The sequence below is a fragment of the Tinamus guttatus genome, unplaced genomic scaffold (assembly GCF_059628265.1).
Source record: "Tinamus guttatus ecotype Peru unplaced genomic scaffold, ASM5962826v1 Tinamus_guttatus_pri_ptg000649l, whole genome shotgun sequence".
Classification (NCBI taxonomy): Eukaryota; Metazoa; Chordata; class Aves; order Tinamiformes; family Tinamidae; genus Tinamus; species Tinamus guttatus.
The window spans coordinates 2199616-2217098 of record NW_028289183.1 but is presented as its reverse complement, the minus strand read 5'-3'; the positions used below and the strand labels follow the sequence as shown (position 1 = coordinate 2217098).

General features: G+C 43.6%; 1 protein-coding gene across 2 annotated transcripts in view; it reads left to right on the top strand.

The window, feature by feature from the left end:
- Positions 1-17483, top strand: part of HLF (HLF transcription factor, PAR bZIP family member) — a 31839-nt gene that overhangs the window by 8073 nt on the left and 6283 nt on the right. The gene's annotated exons all lie outside the window — the stretch shown is intronic.

Here is a 17483-nt window from a genome sequence, read left to right as displayed (position 1 = left end):
GACACACAATTTTGATAGCAGTGAACCAAAGTAATGGATTGATCTTGGTCTCCCAACAATGTTTATGAAACTTATTTTACCCCCCAAAACTGCGTAACGTGCAGCCTTGCAATATCTTGTCCCTTTGGTGCAGCAGCAGCACCCCAGCTCCATTGACCTGTTCGGAACTGTCTTGGAGTCAGCCAAGTTTAAATTTGAGGCCAGTTATCTTATCATAATTATTGCAGTATCACACGTGGGCACACGTCCAAGTGACCTTGTGTGTGTGTCTTGCCATTCATTCCTCGGCGCGTGTTTGGGCCGGGGTGCTCTGCACAAAGCTCCCTTTTACGGCTTGCTTTGGTCGGTGTAAATTTCCACTCTGCCACTGGGGCCTGGGGACGAGGGTGGTTAGGAGTGAATGAGAAACATGGGAAAATGAGAGTGGGCTAAAAATGTTCAGGGATCAAAGAGGAAAAGTAGGTCGTGGCAGGGCATGTGTGTCGGGAGGAGGAACAGGGGGAGCACAAGTGAGGGGAAGATTTGTTTTCCTATTGGCCTTTCAAAGTTGTGCAATTTAAGAATTGGATTAACCTGATATGACTTTGTTTTTCTGCCAGATTAGATATGTTGAGTTTCTTGGCATTGTGAATTGTACAGTACATTGTGTGCTGTAAATATGGGTGTGTCGGGATAAAGCTGTAATGACACAACACACTCGCAGTATAATACCCTGCTGCTGGGTGGACTCCTCCGTCCCCTTGGTGTCCCATTCCTTCTGCCCCATGAAAGCCCGTGATTGTTAGAGCATTCCTAAATGCTAAGTGTTAGAGCCTCTCCACGTTGTTTCTAGCACTACATCAAGACATTTCAAAAGCCTTTGTGGTAAGGCAGCACTCGCTTATCCATGGCCTGAAAATCCTTTTGTTCTGGCAGTGGCATCATAAAGTAGTGTTGGCTCTATGAAGTGTATAAAGAGGGGAGACAGCTGTGTAAAAAGGTACTCAAGAATCTCTTCCTGCCCTCTCAACCTTAAGATACAGAAAGTTTTTCTGATAAATGTTGCAGTTTTCTGTCTTTGCTCTTCTTTTTTTTTTTTTTTTTTTTTTTTAAACTATGCCTAAGATACTGCCCAGAGGAGAACTTCAAAGAGTAAAAATCAGATCCAGACCTGAAATAACTGCAAGTCCTGAGCTTATTGCTTTTCGAAGTATGTCACAGTGCATTTGGATACCAAGTTGAAACTTCCATGGTGGTGTGTATTTGCTCAGTGGTTTTGGTATGTTACACATGCCATGAGATAGTTTAACTTGGTGTATCAGTTTTATATGCTTGGCTAGTCCCGTGGAGGAGCCTTGCTCTGTTTACTGCAGAACAAGGGTGGAGCAGCGAATGACTCCTCCAACTTGGGCAACACAAGCAGGTATCTAAAGATAGATTGTCAGAATCAGGGCCATAGTGAGCAGAGTAAAAGCTGCTCTGCAAGACTAATGAAGGAAGTGCAGACTTTGGGGAATGAAGCAAAGACTACTTTAGGGCACCTTTTTAAATTCCCACTTTCCCATTTCCAGGTTTCTCCGGAGACCAGAGCTACCCCAGCACATTAGTCACCATGGGCTGACCCTCGTGTAGTCTCTGTCACTGTTTTTCTAAGGACTTGCCTCTGAGCTGTTGTACATACCATAAAGATGGGGAGTAATTACTATGTCCACAGTGGGGATTAGTGTTCCTGGAAGAGAAGAACATAAATAATTGATAACAATTTAAGTCAGATATCAAGATTAGATCGTTTTACTTGGCCACGTGTTGTCATAACACATTAGTTGTTGGTGTCTCAGCGCTTAGAAAATTAGGACCCTAAGCACCCAGACTCTGAGTCTGAGGTTCACACATCTGTGTGGCCACTCTCAGAATGGTTGATCTTTCTCTTGGCCTTTACCTGATGCCTTTTTCCAAATTCTCTTTCTCTCTCCAGTTTCCTCAGCACAAGGTTGAAGTCATTGTTGAGAATTGTGACAGTCGCTGGAAGCTGTTTTGAACATGTGAAAAGAAACCATTAGCCAAATAGAAGGGAAGAACTGGAGGTGTCATTGTCAATCTGTGTGTGTGTCTGATTTCACCAGCTTCTGCACGTGTCCACGTTATCAATCGATTTCTGCTAGGAAGTAAACAAATCTCACTTTTCTTAAATACTCTCATGACTTTCATCCGAGTTGCTGTTATCTGTGGCAGGGATGTACTTCTGAGGCTTGTGTTGGGAGGCTTTTGTTTCTGCTTTCCCTTCTAACATGCTCTAGAGTCACGTGCACCCCTGATACTGGCCAGGGATGCTGTTTATCTCTTCCAAAGTCAATTATTTAAAAGCCTTATTACTGGTAATATCAGAATATAGTAACTTACCACTAAGGCAGCTTTTATCCCAATTGACCTTGTATTTTGTTTTTCAGGCTGGATCCTTTGGCCAAATTTTGTCTCACTTGGTGAATGCCCCTCTGTGTTCCCTGTACTCTTTGGTAGCTGTTTCAGTTGTGTCAGCAAAATCTCAGCCATGTGGGATGTGTTGCTCCATCAGTCACATTCTGCCTCTGCTGGGCCACATCCTGAGAAGCCTAAGCACCTCTGATTCTTCTGCGTATGGAATTTGAAATTATTCAAATTCGATTTGTGTTTCTGAGGCATTCGGGGAAGTGCTCACAGCCCCAGCATTGCCAATTCACACTGCCTGTCTGGAATCACGTCCACTCAGTGCCTGCCTCCTTGAAGGAGCAGATGATGTTTAACTCCTGTCCGAATCCCGATGACCGCCTCGTGCTCTGCGCCCTTTCAGAATACACTTTGCTCTACGTATGATGAGAAACTAGTTAACTACTAGTTAATTTACAGCACTAACAAACCTCTGAAGTAATTTTTCTGCTGCCCTTGGGTTTACAGCCTGTGGCTTGTTGTTTCCCACTCTCTCACGTTTCCCCCAAGCTGCTGGTGTGTACACTCTGAAGATCACATTTAACCAACACAAGGAAATCAGCTTGGCCCGCCTGGCTTCTCTATCACGTGGCTGAGAATGTGTTCACTCTGTTCTGCCAGACTATGGCTAGCTGAGCAAAATACAGTGAAGCTCTGGGCTCCTAGCCAAGCCTTTATTTCAGTTTGGAGCTTACAGCCACATATTTGCTGTTTGGCAGGACATCCACTGGGGTATATTTGGATAGTAATCTAGCATTGTTTTGCTGCTTTTTTTTTTTCTTTTTGCTTCCCCCCTGCTCCTTTTAATGCACACGGATAGTATAATCCCATCACACACTTTGGCCAGCCGATACTTAGAGACTTCTCGGCGTGCAGCACTCTGTATGTGCACCCAGAACTTAGAGCTATGACCTTTGGCAAATATAAGCCAAAGCAATTAAATTTCTTTTATAGAAAAATTCTGGATGTCCTACTCTTTGCACCCTATGTGCTGATAACAGAGCTATTTTGTTACTCTTTCCAAGATCAAAAGCTTCACCAGGGTTTGATTGAAGTCCAATTATGGAAGGAAGTAGCTTTGCTGGAGTTCTGAAAATAGCAATAACTGTTCAAATAACAAAGTCTGTCCTTGTGCGTCTTTATAGTCTTTAAAACTTTTTTTTGGGGGGGTTGTATGGTGTTGTATGTGGGTTGTTGTTTGTTGTTTTTTGTTTTCTTCTCTTTTTTCCTCTCCTCTGGTCTTAAAATATTAACAAATGACTTGGGATAATAGGAGTGAGCTGTTAGAAGAACAAGTATCCCTCTCTGGAATTGCTCCTTTGGTTCTGTTCTCCACCCCAAGTTTGCCTTCCTCTGAAGCTCTTTGCATGCCGCCTGACTCATGCAGGAAAATAAAGCTGGATTTGATTTTTAACAGTATGGGAGGCTTTGGGTTTGGGGGGATAAAGGCTTTGTGATGCAAACTCATTATTTGTGAAAGAAAAATGGGCTTTTCAAACTGCAGTGTGTTTTGGAAAGTTGGCTTTGGGTTGGAAACCCCAACATCTCTGACGGCACCCTTGTATGAAAGAAATAGTGCAAAGCCACCACCACCAACAAAAATAACTAGGGGAAGGGTACAAAGCATAATTACAAGCAGAAGTGTTTAGGGGCAGTTCCTGTTATTTTATGAGGGGGCATCTCCTGAAACTTCATTTTATATGTGCTGTGTTCAGCCTGGAAGGCTGCCTTTGTGCTCGCCCTGTCAAGCTGCTTTGAGCCGTGTCTGAGTAGATGAATCCTGGCAAAAGTTGAAATACTTTTCCCCAAACCTTTGCATTGCTCTTTAGAATATGTATTTAAAGACACCTTTTCTTAATCCCTCCTGCATCCTCAGAAGGGAGAGTGACGTGGGAGAAAGCTCCCTGTGATGAGGTTCGTGGTTGATGTGGACAGGCAGAGCTCCAGGGAGGCAGGGTTTGTCCCTCGTGTTAATCCACAGCTCTCATAAATGTCCATTTGGCACTTAGAGCTTTCGGTTATCAAAAGATCAGGATGAATAAATGTAAGCAAAGGTGACTGTGCGGGGTGTTAAGTGAATCTTTTGCAACATTTGGTGCTAATAGCTCTGGATGCTGCTTTGGTTATTATACAGCCATGGGTAGGTGCAATTTCGAACTTAAAGCAAGATTTTAACAGGTTTTATCTTCCTCCTTTTAAATCGTGTGTACTCATCTTGTGTGATACAATATACACCTATATGAAAATCAGCCCTCTTTCCCTTTAGACAAGTGAACTCAAAATCACTAATTACTCGAGGAAAGCATTTGCGTTATAGATACAGTGTTGAATAAAAGACCCAGAGGACTGTACAGATCTAGTGAAGCCCTTTGGTTTGTCACATGAACCCTGAGGACTAGATTTTTTTTTTTTTTTTTTTTTTTTAGCCCCTTAAGTTACTAGGACAGCAGCTGTTTATTCATTAGAAACTCCCTGTTATGTGTTTTTTTTTCCATTGCAGTGAGCATTATATAGTCTTCATTCACCTAATCTGTTTGGAAATTGTTTAGCCTATGTGCAAGACAGTTTTATGTTCATAATGTCCATAAAATTTTCTATCTAAAATAGCCTAGTGCCCTGTTCCTACTGGGTTTGGATGAGTGCTTGGCATACAAGCACTTCATTGCCTTCTGTAAGCCTTAGCAGTAGAAAAACAGCCTTAGTGAGGGGTACCCTGTTGATCAACTAAAGATGTTTATACAGTCAGCAGCTTTAGCCGCTCTCAGAAACAGCCTTGCCTGATCTCTAGGAGCTGCTAAAACTCATCAAGCAGGTTCCTGTTAACCAATTATCCAGTTAGGCAGAAAGAGGAAAGGTGTTTCTCTTGCGGATCATTTTTTCCTTGCCAAGTTAACACATTCAACCCCAAGCTTCAATGTTTTTCTGTATATTCTTGACACTGAAATAACAGCAATGGGAGAAGGAGGAAAGCCAATGAGAAGGGATCCAATCCTGTAAATATATCCCTCTGGTGGGCAGAGGTGTGCTGCTTCCAGCATAAATCCGGAGCACTTGGATTTTTAGCTAAGTCTTCCTCATTGTTCCTTTTATCTTGCATTTTAAGGAAACTTGTGCACAAAAAAAGAAAAAAAAAAAAAAAAAAAGGGGGGGGGTGCTTCTCCCAATATTTCATTGCTGCTAGAGAACACTGGTGATTCCCAGGAACTCCTACTGTCTGGGATGGAAGACTCTGCTTGTTTTCAGGCATAGTTAAGAGTTGTGGGGTAATGTTAAAGAGGCTCTTGCTAAGAGAGCTCTGCTTTTCTCTGCATGTTATAGGAATAAACATGCTCAGGTGACATCAGGTGGCTTGGTTGTCCGCATCAGACTTTCTTCTGCACTGATTTTTAGGACAGGCCATGGATATGATTGTTTTGATGACTGTCAATACTGGATGTATCTGCATGGAATTGACAAGATTGTCAAGTGACAGGTCAGTTGGGGAGCAAATGATTTACCTCATAATTACTGAAAATTGTAAGTGAATGAGAGATAAAGATATTCCAGGTTGCAGTAATAATTTGGTTAGCATTTTTCTTTTGCTACCCGCGTGAAGATTTGGTTCAATGAGTAGCAAAATCTCTGCATACTCTGAGGTAGAATGAGGTGTATGTGGCCTTCCTTGAGCCAGGGAAGCAACAATTTTTCATTTACTTTGTTTTCACAAAGCTTGAAGAAGCAAATAATGTATATTTGAGACTAAAATGTCTTTACCAAATTTGTATTGTATTTGCCAGCAGTTTCAGAGATTATTAGAAGGAATATAGACGTGTGTGCAGGGCATGATTGCACAAACCTATTTGCTTATGGAAATTGAGCTAAAGAAAAACTGTCAGATAATCTACAGTCCAGGTCTGTGTGTTGGGACACCTAGATGCAAGTTGGCAAATCATGGAAAAGACAGGTAGGCCATTTGGTATCTTAATTGCCCATGGAGCCTTTAACCACACCACAAGATACATAGATCCACACAGATTTCTAGCTGGCACAACCTGTCTTCATAAAAATCAAGTGCAAGCTGTTGACTGGGCTGATGGATTTGGAATATTCCTGGAAGTGCTTCTAAAGAAGCACTTAGTGTTAGGCTGTGCATGTGGCAGACCTTGAACTGGCAGTTTGGCAGCTCTGCCAGCTGCTCCGTTGTCTATGGAGTTACCTTTGACTGTAGCCGAGTCTGTAGTTTCCGGAGTAGCCTCGGGGAGTAACTGGGTGTTTGTTCCATACTGGGCTTTGTGTTTTTAAAGGGAGGCCTGTGAGCACGCAGGGCGGAATGCTTGTTAATAACAAGAGTTGTACAGAGCCCTTCGCTGAGTCGTTGGGGGTCTACCGAGACTTCCTTCTGTGCTAAGTACCCGAAAACCTTACCTGGGCAGCAAAATGGAGGCAACGGAGGCAGAGTGAAGTTGTGAGCTTGCTCAGAAAGTAGCCAGGAACGACGGCCTCTCCTTCCTGCGAGGACAAACGTTCTGAAACGAGTGAAAATGGGTTCAGGCGTCTGCTTCAGTAGATGCTTCTTTTAGTCCGCGAGGAGAGCGGGCGAGACGGGAGCCGAGCAGCGCGGAGGGGGAGCGTCGCCTCGGCTAGGCCCAGGCGCGAGGAAGGGAGGCGCTTCCACCCGGGAAGCGCCCGGAGCGCAGGGTTAACCTCCCTGCAAAGACTACGCTGAAGGTGGCACTGCGCATTTTGCTTGTGAGAACAGCTCTTCGTTTGCTTTTGAGCCTCTGGAGGACTGTTAATCTATTCGGTGCTCTTTATTCCTTCTGCATTTGGAAAGTGAGCACGAATAACGTTGTTCTCTAAGCTTTGCCGCATTTCTTCAGGTATTATTTGTGTGGGGCAGCTCTGTTTGCTGTAATTTTTTATATCCAAAATACAGAGGGCTTTAAAATGGGAGAAAAGCTGCATATCTGAGTTTAAGATAAAATAAGATGATCTCTGTGACAGAGATAGCAGAAATGATGTGATATGACAGTTGCTGTAGCAACACCACCTACTTCATGAAAATCAGAGTTAACAGGAGTGTAAAAGGTAAAACCCACATAATTTTCCAAGCCCATGAATTGTTGCTGCCCTCAGCTTGCAGTGCTTTCCAACTCTTAACTGTTTTTCCCTTCATTAGAGCACAGAAATGCCTCTTCCTTCAGTGTAGCCCGCTCTAGCCGACCTGATCCTGTATTTCGTGTTGTGGGAGTTGTGTGAAGCTGTGCAGCATCTCTGTATGCAGGTGACCAAATGAACCAGAGGAAAAGAACTCAAAGATTGTGGGTGCTCCTTAAAGTCCTCTCAAAAGCCTTGGGCAGCCAAGTTCCTTAATACCTGTGCTGTCTCTCAGGTATTCTGTGCAGAAAAGATAACCACTGCCATTAAAATAAAAACCCAGTCCAGTCAACTTGCTTTTGTGGGAATTGATTTAAAATAAAGCTCTCTTATTTTTACTTTAAGTTACTTTCTGATTGTCCCAAATGAACCCTAAATGATGGTATTTCATAGCAGTGATGGTTGCCGATAAAAGTAGAAAAATGCCTCGTTTGGAACGAGGATTATGTTGAAACTGTTACAAGGAAGGGCTGAGTACAGCCCCACCGGCATCTTTGTTCGCTGCCTGGCAGAGAAGTGCATGAAATTCCCTGGATTTGAAGAGGGAAGATGGGGCTCTCTTAAAGAAATGTTTCAGTGTCAAGACATTGTTTGCAAGTTATTTGATACATCTGGATTGGCGACTAATTTTGAAATTTGTAGCTATGGTTACTGGGGGAAAAGTACTATATTAAAAATACCGTTAGTGTAAATGCGGCTGCCATTGGCTTACACTTGAGTAATAATTTTCAGTGAACAGTCTGTATATTTATGTATATTTATAAGATGCAGACACATATGTTTTAAAGCGCCTGTAAGCAGTGAATTAATAAGGCAAATCCCAGTTTGCTTTGGCTTCAAGATTAACCTCAAACTATATATATATATATATATGTACATATATATTTAAGTCTCTGGTCAATGGAAGGCCAAATTGTATGCAATAATAATTGTAAAATCTCTATGTTTTGTGAAATGGGGGAAGAGGCTTTGGAGAAAAAGGCAATTTCACGTTTTTTTTTTTTTTTTTTTTTTTTTTTTTTTTTTTATTTCCTGCAGAGATGCCTCCACATGCATTGCCCTGAATATGGAAGGAGGTTTGACTTTTGTTTCTTGGGAAATTTTTGTTTCCCTTCTGACATTTTTTTTTCAGAGTCCCGACAAGTTACGTGTATCTGTTATACTCCAAGCAGGTGCTCCTAGTGTGCTCAGGATCCCGGTTCAGGGCTATGGACAAATCTCAGAGCAGGTCATAACAAGGAAAAGAACTATTGGGATTCCAGTATTTCTTCAGGAAATATTCAATCTTCACCTTTTTTATTGCTACTTTTAAAAAAAAAAATTTTGAAAAAAATGGTGTGTATACTTTTTCCTGAGAATTTTTGTTTGCTTTACTATTCATTTTTCTGTTAAAATGTGACTACAACTCGTAGCTATGAAAATCTTGTCAGACTTTAGTTTGGTTGCTGAACCCAAATGTGCTCATTTTTCCTGATTTTCTGATGCTAAATGACTTTCTTTACATTTAGAAGTAAATTTCTGAGACAGCAGCTTCCCCACTGGTCAGTGTCATAATCTTTTTTTTAACCAGATTTGCTTTTTGAACCTACCTATTTCTGTCTGACATACCATGAAGACCTGCATTATACAGCAGTTGTAAATAAGTAGTTATGGGCCCACATGGTAATTTCTGTATAGAACACTCTGTTCTCCTGGAATTTTCCCTAAGCCTCACTTACACATTTCCTGCTCTGACCCATTTTTCAGACTACGCTGCAATTGATGCATTTGTATGCTTTTAGGTAAATATGAATATATTGATAGGGAAGGAGAAAGATAGAGCCCCACACACGCATGTGCTTTTTTTTTTTTTTTTTTCCCCTTAAACATGTAGAAGGATCTTAACTCAGAAAAAAAAATGCAGAAAATCTCCCTTGGAAGATTATGGGAACAGCATGTCCTCGTTCTGGCATCTCTATGTTTTAAAAAGTGATCGTTTTATCCAAATCACTCTGTAAAGCATCAGTACTGCTCTGTCACATAACAAGTGCACTTGGTTTTAGTGGAAAAAGGTGTAAACCAAAAGCTAGTGCGAAGAGTGTTTCGGATGTGTGCACAGCACAGGTGGAGGGAGAGGGCTGGATGGGCAGTGTCCTGTAACGCTGCCCAGCGACCCCTTTTTCTTCAGGGCCATCTTCAGAGAGCAGCTGGTGGCGTCTCCTGTCGCGCTTTCAGGACTCCCATTAGCCACTGATTGGGACTTGGAGGACACGTAGGTGCCTCGTGTGGCTTTTCTGGGCCACTTGCAATCTCCCCGCGCTGCGTTTTGGTTCCCCGCCCAGCGAGATGGGCTTGGGTACCAGGCCCGGGTACTAGATCCGTGAGTCACGGCTAAACATGCTCTCAGGCTTACACACTGGCTCTGCAAGAGCTGTTTACCGCCTGCGAGTGTGCCGTCCCGCGTGCTCGTTAGCCAAATAGCTGGAACAATGTGAGAGGAACTTGGTCTGGAGTCTTGCAGAGCACATTGGCAGCGACACGAATGCGACTTGAGGACAAGCGCTGCCTTTGTTTGGAAAGCGGTATTCCGTGTGAGGGGGTATTCGTGGCTGCCATATGGGGCTGGTATCTACAGCAGGGGCTCTGCTCAAGTCTGCTCTTTGAGGGGTGGTTTATTAAGGCCAAGCATGTAACAGTCAAAAGAAAGAAAGAAAAAAAAAAAAAAAAGACCTTTTGACTCCTTAAGAACAGGTTTCTGATGCCTCATCAATTTCTGATGCTCCAAAATGCTTCTCTGGGATCTTCTTTTTCAGAAAGGAAAGAAGAATTGTGCTTTCTGAGGAACTTTACTACATGAAGGTTGCCAATTGGAGAGCCATAGGCAGATATAGCAAGGGATATCCCAAAGCTCTGCTTTACCAGTTATATCTAGTGAAATGTGCGTTAATTCCAGTAGACATAAATTTTACCAAATCTTTGCTCCAAATGCTTGTTGCCAAGGTAAACTGGTTCCTCACATATGTCTGCTCTGCTTTTGAAGGGCAGAGCGTTACTGGCACAGCATATTCAACGCACACTATGTTAACCAAATCCAGAAGCTGCCAAGTCAGAACCTCCAAAGCCTGTGGTCCTAAAACTAAGGCCACATGTGCCACTTGGGAGAACATCTCCCCACTTTGTGATAGTCTTTAATTATATTAACTCTTCTCCTTCCTTTTCCCTTTTTGAATACAGAGGACAGACCTGCTCTGGGGTGAATTAGGGCTGTTTTGGGAGTAAAGTTTTGGGTGTAGGATCTTGACTTCATTGACTGCAGATGTCAGAGGATGCAGGGAGCTGCACAAGGAGAAGAGAATCTGGCAGTAGACTCCAAGATTTTTGTCTAGAGAGAGACTAGATTTTATTTTCTTTGCCATTAAGTTTTGATATAATTCTGAGCAAGTGAGGTAATTATGTGAACTTTTCATGCTGTTTGTTCCCCATTTACGGGGAACCCAGTTTGATACCTGGGGTTGGTCCTCAGAGTCCAAATACTAATAGTACCATGTAATGTTGTGTAACCTGAGAGGCTAGATACTTCTGGTATAAAATCTCTGTACTTGTGCTCTTCACTTACAAAAAGAAAATAATCCTGGGAGTCTTGTAGGGAAAAACTACTAGTTTCATGAGGGAACTCACAGAAAGGTTGCTAAGTCTGTCTGTAGATGAGGTTGGAATCGTTTGTGGCAAATAATGGATGAGATTCATTTGGGTAAATTGAAATGAGGCAAATGGGTGAATCTTGAATGAGGAGAGCATCCAAGGAAAAATACAGTATGTGATCAAAAGACTAAGGATAACTGCAACTGTAACCGAGTTTTATTAAAACAGCTCTTGTGTAATTTCCTCAATTTGTTTTTACAAGCAAACTGAAAAGACAACCTGGATTTTCTCAAGTGCCACCCCTATGACACGCACGCTGGAAATGAGCAGGAGCGGAGCTGACAGCATCTCCCCAGAGCCCTGCCGCTTGCACGGAGCCCCTCGCGGGGATGACGAGTCCCCCTTGCCCTCGGCTGGAGGGGACCGGGACGCTTTGCCAGCGCGCTCCGCTGGCGGCTGACAGCAGGGATCGGATCGGGGGATTCGGGAATGCGGAGCTCTCTGCCCCGCTCCCCTCAGGATGGGTCTCTCCTGCTTCACGTTCCCATCTCAGCCTCCTTCCCCCAGCCTTTTCCATGGCCTCTCCTCTTTGTCTCCCAGCCTCCCTCATCGTTGCCCTCTCTACCTCCTTCACCCTTCCCAGTTTTTATTCCTGCTCACTTACTTAAATTGCCTCTTTCCGACCTAGCATGCCCACAGCAGAGAGGTTTTAAGCCTCAAGTAAAAGGGAAATGCACATCTGATCCAGGAGCTACCCTCTATTCCTATGCATAGGCCACGAGCACATTTCAGTGAAAAGCTTGCCAGAAACTTTTAACAGGTTCAAAAGAAAGTATTTTTGCTGAACCTTTTTCAGGAAGCTGTGGAACCGTTTTGGCAGGCACATGAATTGGCGCCTACAAATCCAAACAGAATGGTTGATATTTGGCAAAGGTCTAAGGAACTGAAGGCAGCATCCTCCTATGGGAAGCGTCAGACAATCTTAATAAGGCTCCCAGTGCTGCCTGTAATAATACTGTAGAGGCCCCGAGCGGGAGGCACACAATGCTGAGAGGGGAAGTAGCATTTCTTTTATAATTAAATGCACAAAATTCCTAAACAATCCTGGTATCTTTTAAAAGTGCCTGTTTTGAAAACATTTCTAGGTGCCAGTCTCTTGATGTGTGTGTGTGTGTTAGGAGCCGTGAATCTGTTCTGTTTGCACTGGATGATCAAGCTGTCTCTCCTCAAAAAACACTGTTGCGCTGTGTTCTGCAAGTGGCAGAATCCATTTTGCATGAGGTGGGCAATATAGGCATGGCCTTGCTGTATTGGAATATGATCAAAGCATACTCATCTTGCATTGCTTCACAGGAAAATTAAAGCCCCTCTAATAATCGATTGTGTAATTACAGCCCAAGGTGAAGGAGCATCCTCAGCCCACGCAGAGAGTGGTTGGCTCTGTCCTGCCGTGTGAGGGCTACAAGATCATACAGCAAATATTGGCATTCACTTCAATGCTAGCGTAGATGATAGTCTCAATATCCATGTAAATATTTTGATTTCAAGAAGACATTGACATCCTAATAGTAGGAAAATTAGATATGAAAGTCGTGTGGTTTATTTCGTAATTGGGGAATTGTGACCTGACAGGATGGTGTTCTTACATGAATCGTGGCTTCCACATCTTTCTTTTACTTCTCTACCTTTAGAGATTTTTGCCTGTCTTGACTTCTGCACCCTCCCTTGTGCTGTGTGTTTGAGATGCGTTGCCTAGAGGCTGAAAGAGTTAATGCAAAAATAGATCCCAGATTAGTCTGGGACAGTCTGTGATTTGGAGCAAGAGAACTATCCCAAATAGGTGGCCAACTGCCAAAGGAAAAGATTTGGAAAATGTACCAGCAGAGAAGTAGGGTTTTCTAGAGCAGCTCTGGGCGAGGATCGTGTGTCAGTTCAGCACCACCACGCTATACAGTATGTGACATATCCAAATGTGCAGTAACAAAAACTATAGGCAAGTGCGTGTTTTCTCTAGGCTGCCAATGAACTTTTTTCCTTACCTCAACATACATTTTGTTTAAAAAAAAAAAAAAAAAGCTGTAATAACAAACAAAAAATAGTATTTTGATTAGAACATTGCCACCTCCTGTTCTTTTTCTTCTCGGTCACTGCTTTCCAGCCAGCTGTTGAACTGATGAGAAGTGCGGAAGGGGTGCGAGAAGGGAGAGTTTCTGAAAATCAGGCATGTTTTTATGGGAGCCGAATGACTCAGAACTGACTTCTACATAATTCATCGGGGATCTCTTGCAATACAAATAAAAAGCCTGTCAAGTGGTACAGTTGAAGAGGTTATTTCCCTCCTAATTCTCCTGGGCACAGCTGATGAGTTGGATACTTAAAGAGGGGGAAATTAAGAGCTAGGATACTGCGACCAAGACCCCTCAGTACCTGATCTGTGTTTTCATTTTTTAGTGTATTTCAGTATAAATGCACTTATACATGTGCATTTTAATTAACATTGCTGGCAGTTGTGCTATGTTTTGCCAGCTGTTCGGTGACCTAGATGACACGAGTGGATGGCCTCAGTCCATTTCTCTGTGAATAAGGAACTGCGCTCAAAATATAGCCATTACATTTGACTTCCTCGCTGGCAGTGTCTGCTGGAAGGAGAAGGACTAAAAGGATTAGAACAGCCAAATTGCTTTCAAGTCCTCCCTTCTGGAAAGTCTTCTGCTATTGCTAGGTTCTGCCAGAGCAACACGAAACAGAGTCATGAAGGGAAGGCGCTGGGGCTGCCCTAACCGTTGGAGTTGTCGAAAGCTGCCGATTCCTCGGCCAGGAGACACCTGGAGCTCTGTCTATCCTGGCACACTCGGTGTTGCTTCAGTGGAGCCCTGCACACGGGAATGTGTCCAGACAAAAGGCCGGTGTTGACATGGTTGTGGTCTCCGCAGGCCGCATCACCAGGGTGGTGTGAGGGGAAGTTTCCATTAGCCGTTGTTCCCAGCTTGCTGCCGCGCGGAGCCCTGCAGCTGCGCTTCCCAACTCAGCGCTCCAGATCTCTCCTTCAAGCGACTTGAACAGAGGGGCCAAGTCCTTTCCCAAGCACTTGGCAATCATCAGCCCCCATTGAGAACGAAGTTAAGCACATTAAAGAGCCTCGCCACTTCTTCTGTGGAAATTGGGCCGCTCTTGTGAGTATGGAGTGTTTAAATAACACTGAGATGGCAAAAAGGAATCCGGCCTCGACGCGGGGCAGCGTGGGGCTGCGTGTTCCTCCTCGGCCCATCGCTCACACCTCACGGGCGCCACGGACCTGCTCTTTCTGTGCCCGTCGTGCCAGCTGGGAAGCCCGCGGATGTGCGGATTAGTCGGCTGCGAGGCACATGACATTCGGATTGCTGTTCTTACTTGACCTGCCTCTGATTGCGAGGAATTTGGTGCATAAAAATAACACCCTGAACAAATTTGGCAGAAGGATGCGCAGCCAACGGGCCGTGCGCATGGGGGAGAGGGGGCCGGGGAGCAGCGCGACGCGAGGCCGCGTCCCGGACGCGTGCGCGGAGAGCCCCGCGCGGCCCCGCTGCCGCCCTGGCTCGCGGCCAGCGCCGCGGGGGTGTTGTGGCCAGCGAGCTAACACAGACAGGTTCCTGGCTCGTAGCGCTGGCAAAACTTGATAGAATAAATTAAAAGGTACAAAGTGCCAGCAGTTGCCTGATGTAAAACGCTGGACAAGGAAATGCTTGTTTTTCTGTGTGTGTTTTTTCTGCCTATGGTCTTAAATATTCTTATTAACGCTGTTCTTGGTGAAGTTTCTGATTGTTTACACTAGTACAACTGGGTAGAGAGGCAAGTTAGGTAGACAGCTAGTGTAGGGGTGTCCTTGTGCTGCGAGTATGAATATCTTACAGCATGATAATCTGTGGCCTTCTAAATGATTGTGTTTAGCAGCGTGCATTTTTATTTTTTAGTTTTACTTTTTTTTTCCAGAGGGAAGAGCGTTAGCCCTGGAGCGAACTTAGTATTGGCGCTTGGGCCACTTGATGTTTGCTGTAGGACCAGGCCAAGTCAATTAGTGCTTCTAGAGCAGGGAAAGGGAGATTTCTGCATGGAGAAAAGAACAGGATCTTGACTAGCATAAGTTCTTGTTCCCACCTACCTTGGAGATGGGTCTCCCCATTATCTTTAAACTACCTTTCATGTTAAGTGCACAAAAGGCCTGCTCTGTCTCCGAGAGGCTTTTTCAGAAACGAGGAAGAACTGAAAGTCCTGGAGTCCTTAGCTGTGTCTGCAGGGCCCTGGGAGGTGAATCCATTGCCTTAAAGTGCTTTTGTTTTGCCTTCTTTCTTTCCTTTTTTTTTTTTTTTTTTTTTTCTTCTTATTTTGCTCTTGCACTGGGCAAGATTTAATACCTCAATTTCCCATGCTTAAAATAATCTTTTTGCCTTTTCCTTTATTGGTGAGATATTGTTAACATTTTGAGGCTAATGATTCCTGAGCAGATATAACCCTGTAACAACAGGGTATGTTAAAAATAAATGGTAATGTGAACTGATACTATATAGCGAGAAATCCAGCAAGATTTAAATACAGGGTTTTTTGATTAGGGCAATCTAAGTCAGCTGCAGGTTTCACAGTCGACTTGTCTTTTAGAAATAACCTGCAGATTCCCTAGTAATACTGTGAAATGTTCAGACACAAGGCCTTGTTTCACTTGTATCTGCAGTCCCGAATTTGCAAGGCTTGGGTCTGTGTACATCTATATATTTATCTGTATTAGAAAATGCCCGGCTGCTGTGATATGAGTGTGCTAACATCAAAGGAAGCTCTCCCTCATTTAATCCTTTAAATAAGCCTGTTTCTGCCAGCCCATATATTTGAAATGAGCTTAGCCATCCTTTTAAAGCAGGGCTGCAGCAATGCCTTGGTTAATTCAGCCTCTTGGCCTGGATTGAAAACAGTTAACAGTCCGGGTTGTGGTGTGTGTGTGGCGGGGTGTCGATTCGCTTTTTTTTTAGACACGATTTAATCAGTTATCTCCCGAGTTTAGCTGCAAAAACAGGTTTGTGAAAACCCTGCATATGATGAGCGAGGGCCTGGCGCTCCGCGCTCTTCCCCGCAGCCCCTTCCCTCCGCGGCGCTGCCGGCGCGGAGCCTCGAGCCCTCCCGGAGCCGGCCCCGCGCGCCCTCTCACGGCCCCGGCCGCCCGTTCTGTCCTCATCTCCTTAATGAAGCACAACAGGAAATGTCTAGTTTGGAGCTCCAAGGTCCTGGCAGCAGCGTGCCACCTCCTGAGGCACAAGAGGAAGCGCTCTGCTGCTGGTACAATGAGGGTAAAGCACCATCCTTCCCCTCGCTCGGGCTCTTTCATATAGACGTGTATATATTTTAATCGCAAAACTTTGATCCTCCTGTTTTCTCCTCCCAGGCCCTCGCTACCCTTTCCTGAAGCTGATTTTTATCAGGGCTATTTTAAAATAGGTGTTACAAAAGACGAGCTTGCCATTAGTAAGCCCTGGTTTGTGCAGTGCAATTCCCAAGTGCGATTTCTGTGTGGTTCCAATATTGCTGCTATCCGTTAGATGAAAATAAAATCTACATTGTTAACGCTGACCTTGGTTTGGAATTAGAAATGACATTTAAAGATTGCCATTTTACACCACGGATATTACAGATACAAAGCACAAATGAGGAAATATTATGAAGTCACAGGATGTTTGTGAAGTTGTTATAAAAGCCAGCATATCCCAAAGTCGTAGTGAATTAGCTAAAAGCCAGAATGACAAAAAAAAAAAAAAAAAAAAAAAAAAAAAAACTCGATCACAAGTCCTTCTACTGTGATACTTTGTATTTCCAAGGCATGTGAAAACTTTCGAAAATGCTACCCCTAGGGATAGACCATGTTTACATATCTGACTTTAGGGTCCTATTTTTGAGAATCTTTGGTCAAGATTTAAATTTGATTTTTAAGAGGAATGGTGCTCAAATTAATGTTGTAAAATTGAAATCTTGAAAGATGTATCTAAGATGAAAAAGGATAAGTTGGGGAAGGGAAATAGTTATTTTCTTTTGATAGACTCCTTCCAAGTAGCTTTTATATACTATAGAGGAACCATGTGACGTATATATATATGCATTCTTTCATTTTTGCAGAGTATCTTTAAGTAGTCTTTGCAGCCTTTCATGCCACTAGTTTCTTTTAATGCCTTTTAGAACATAACTGGTGAGATTTCATGGAAGACTTTTAGCATCCTCCTTAGTAAAGTGTTTCAGCAAAGCTTGACATTACATTTTCATCAAATATT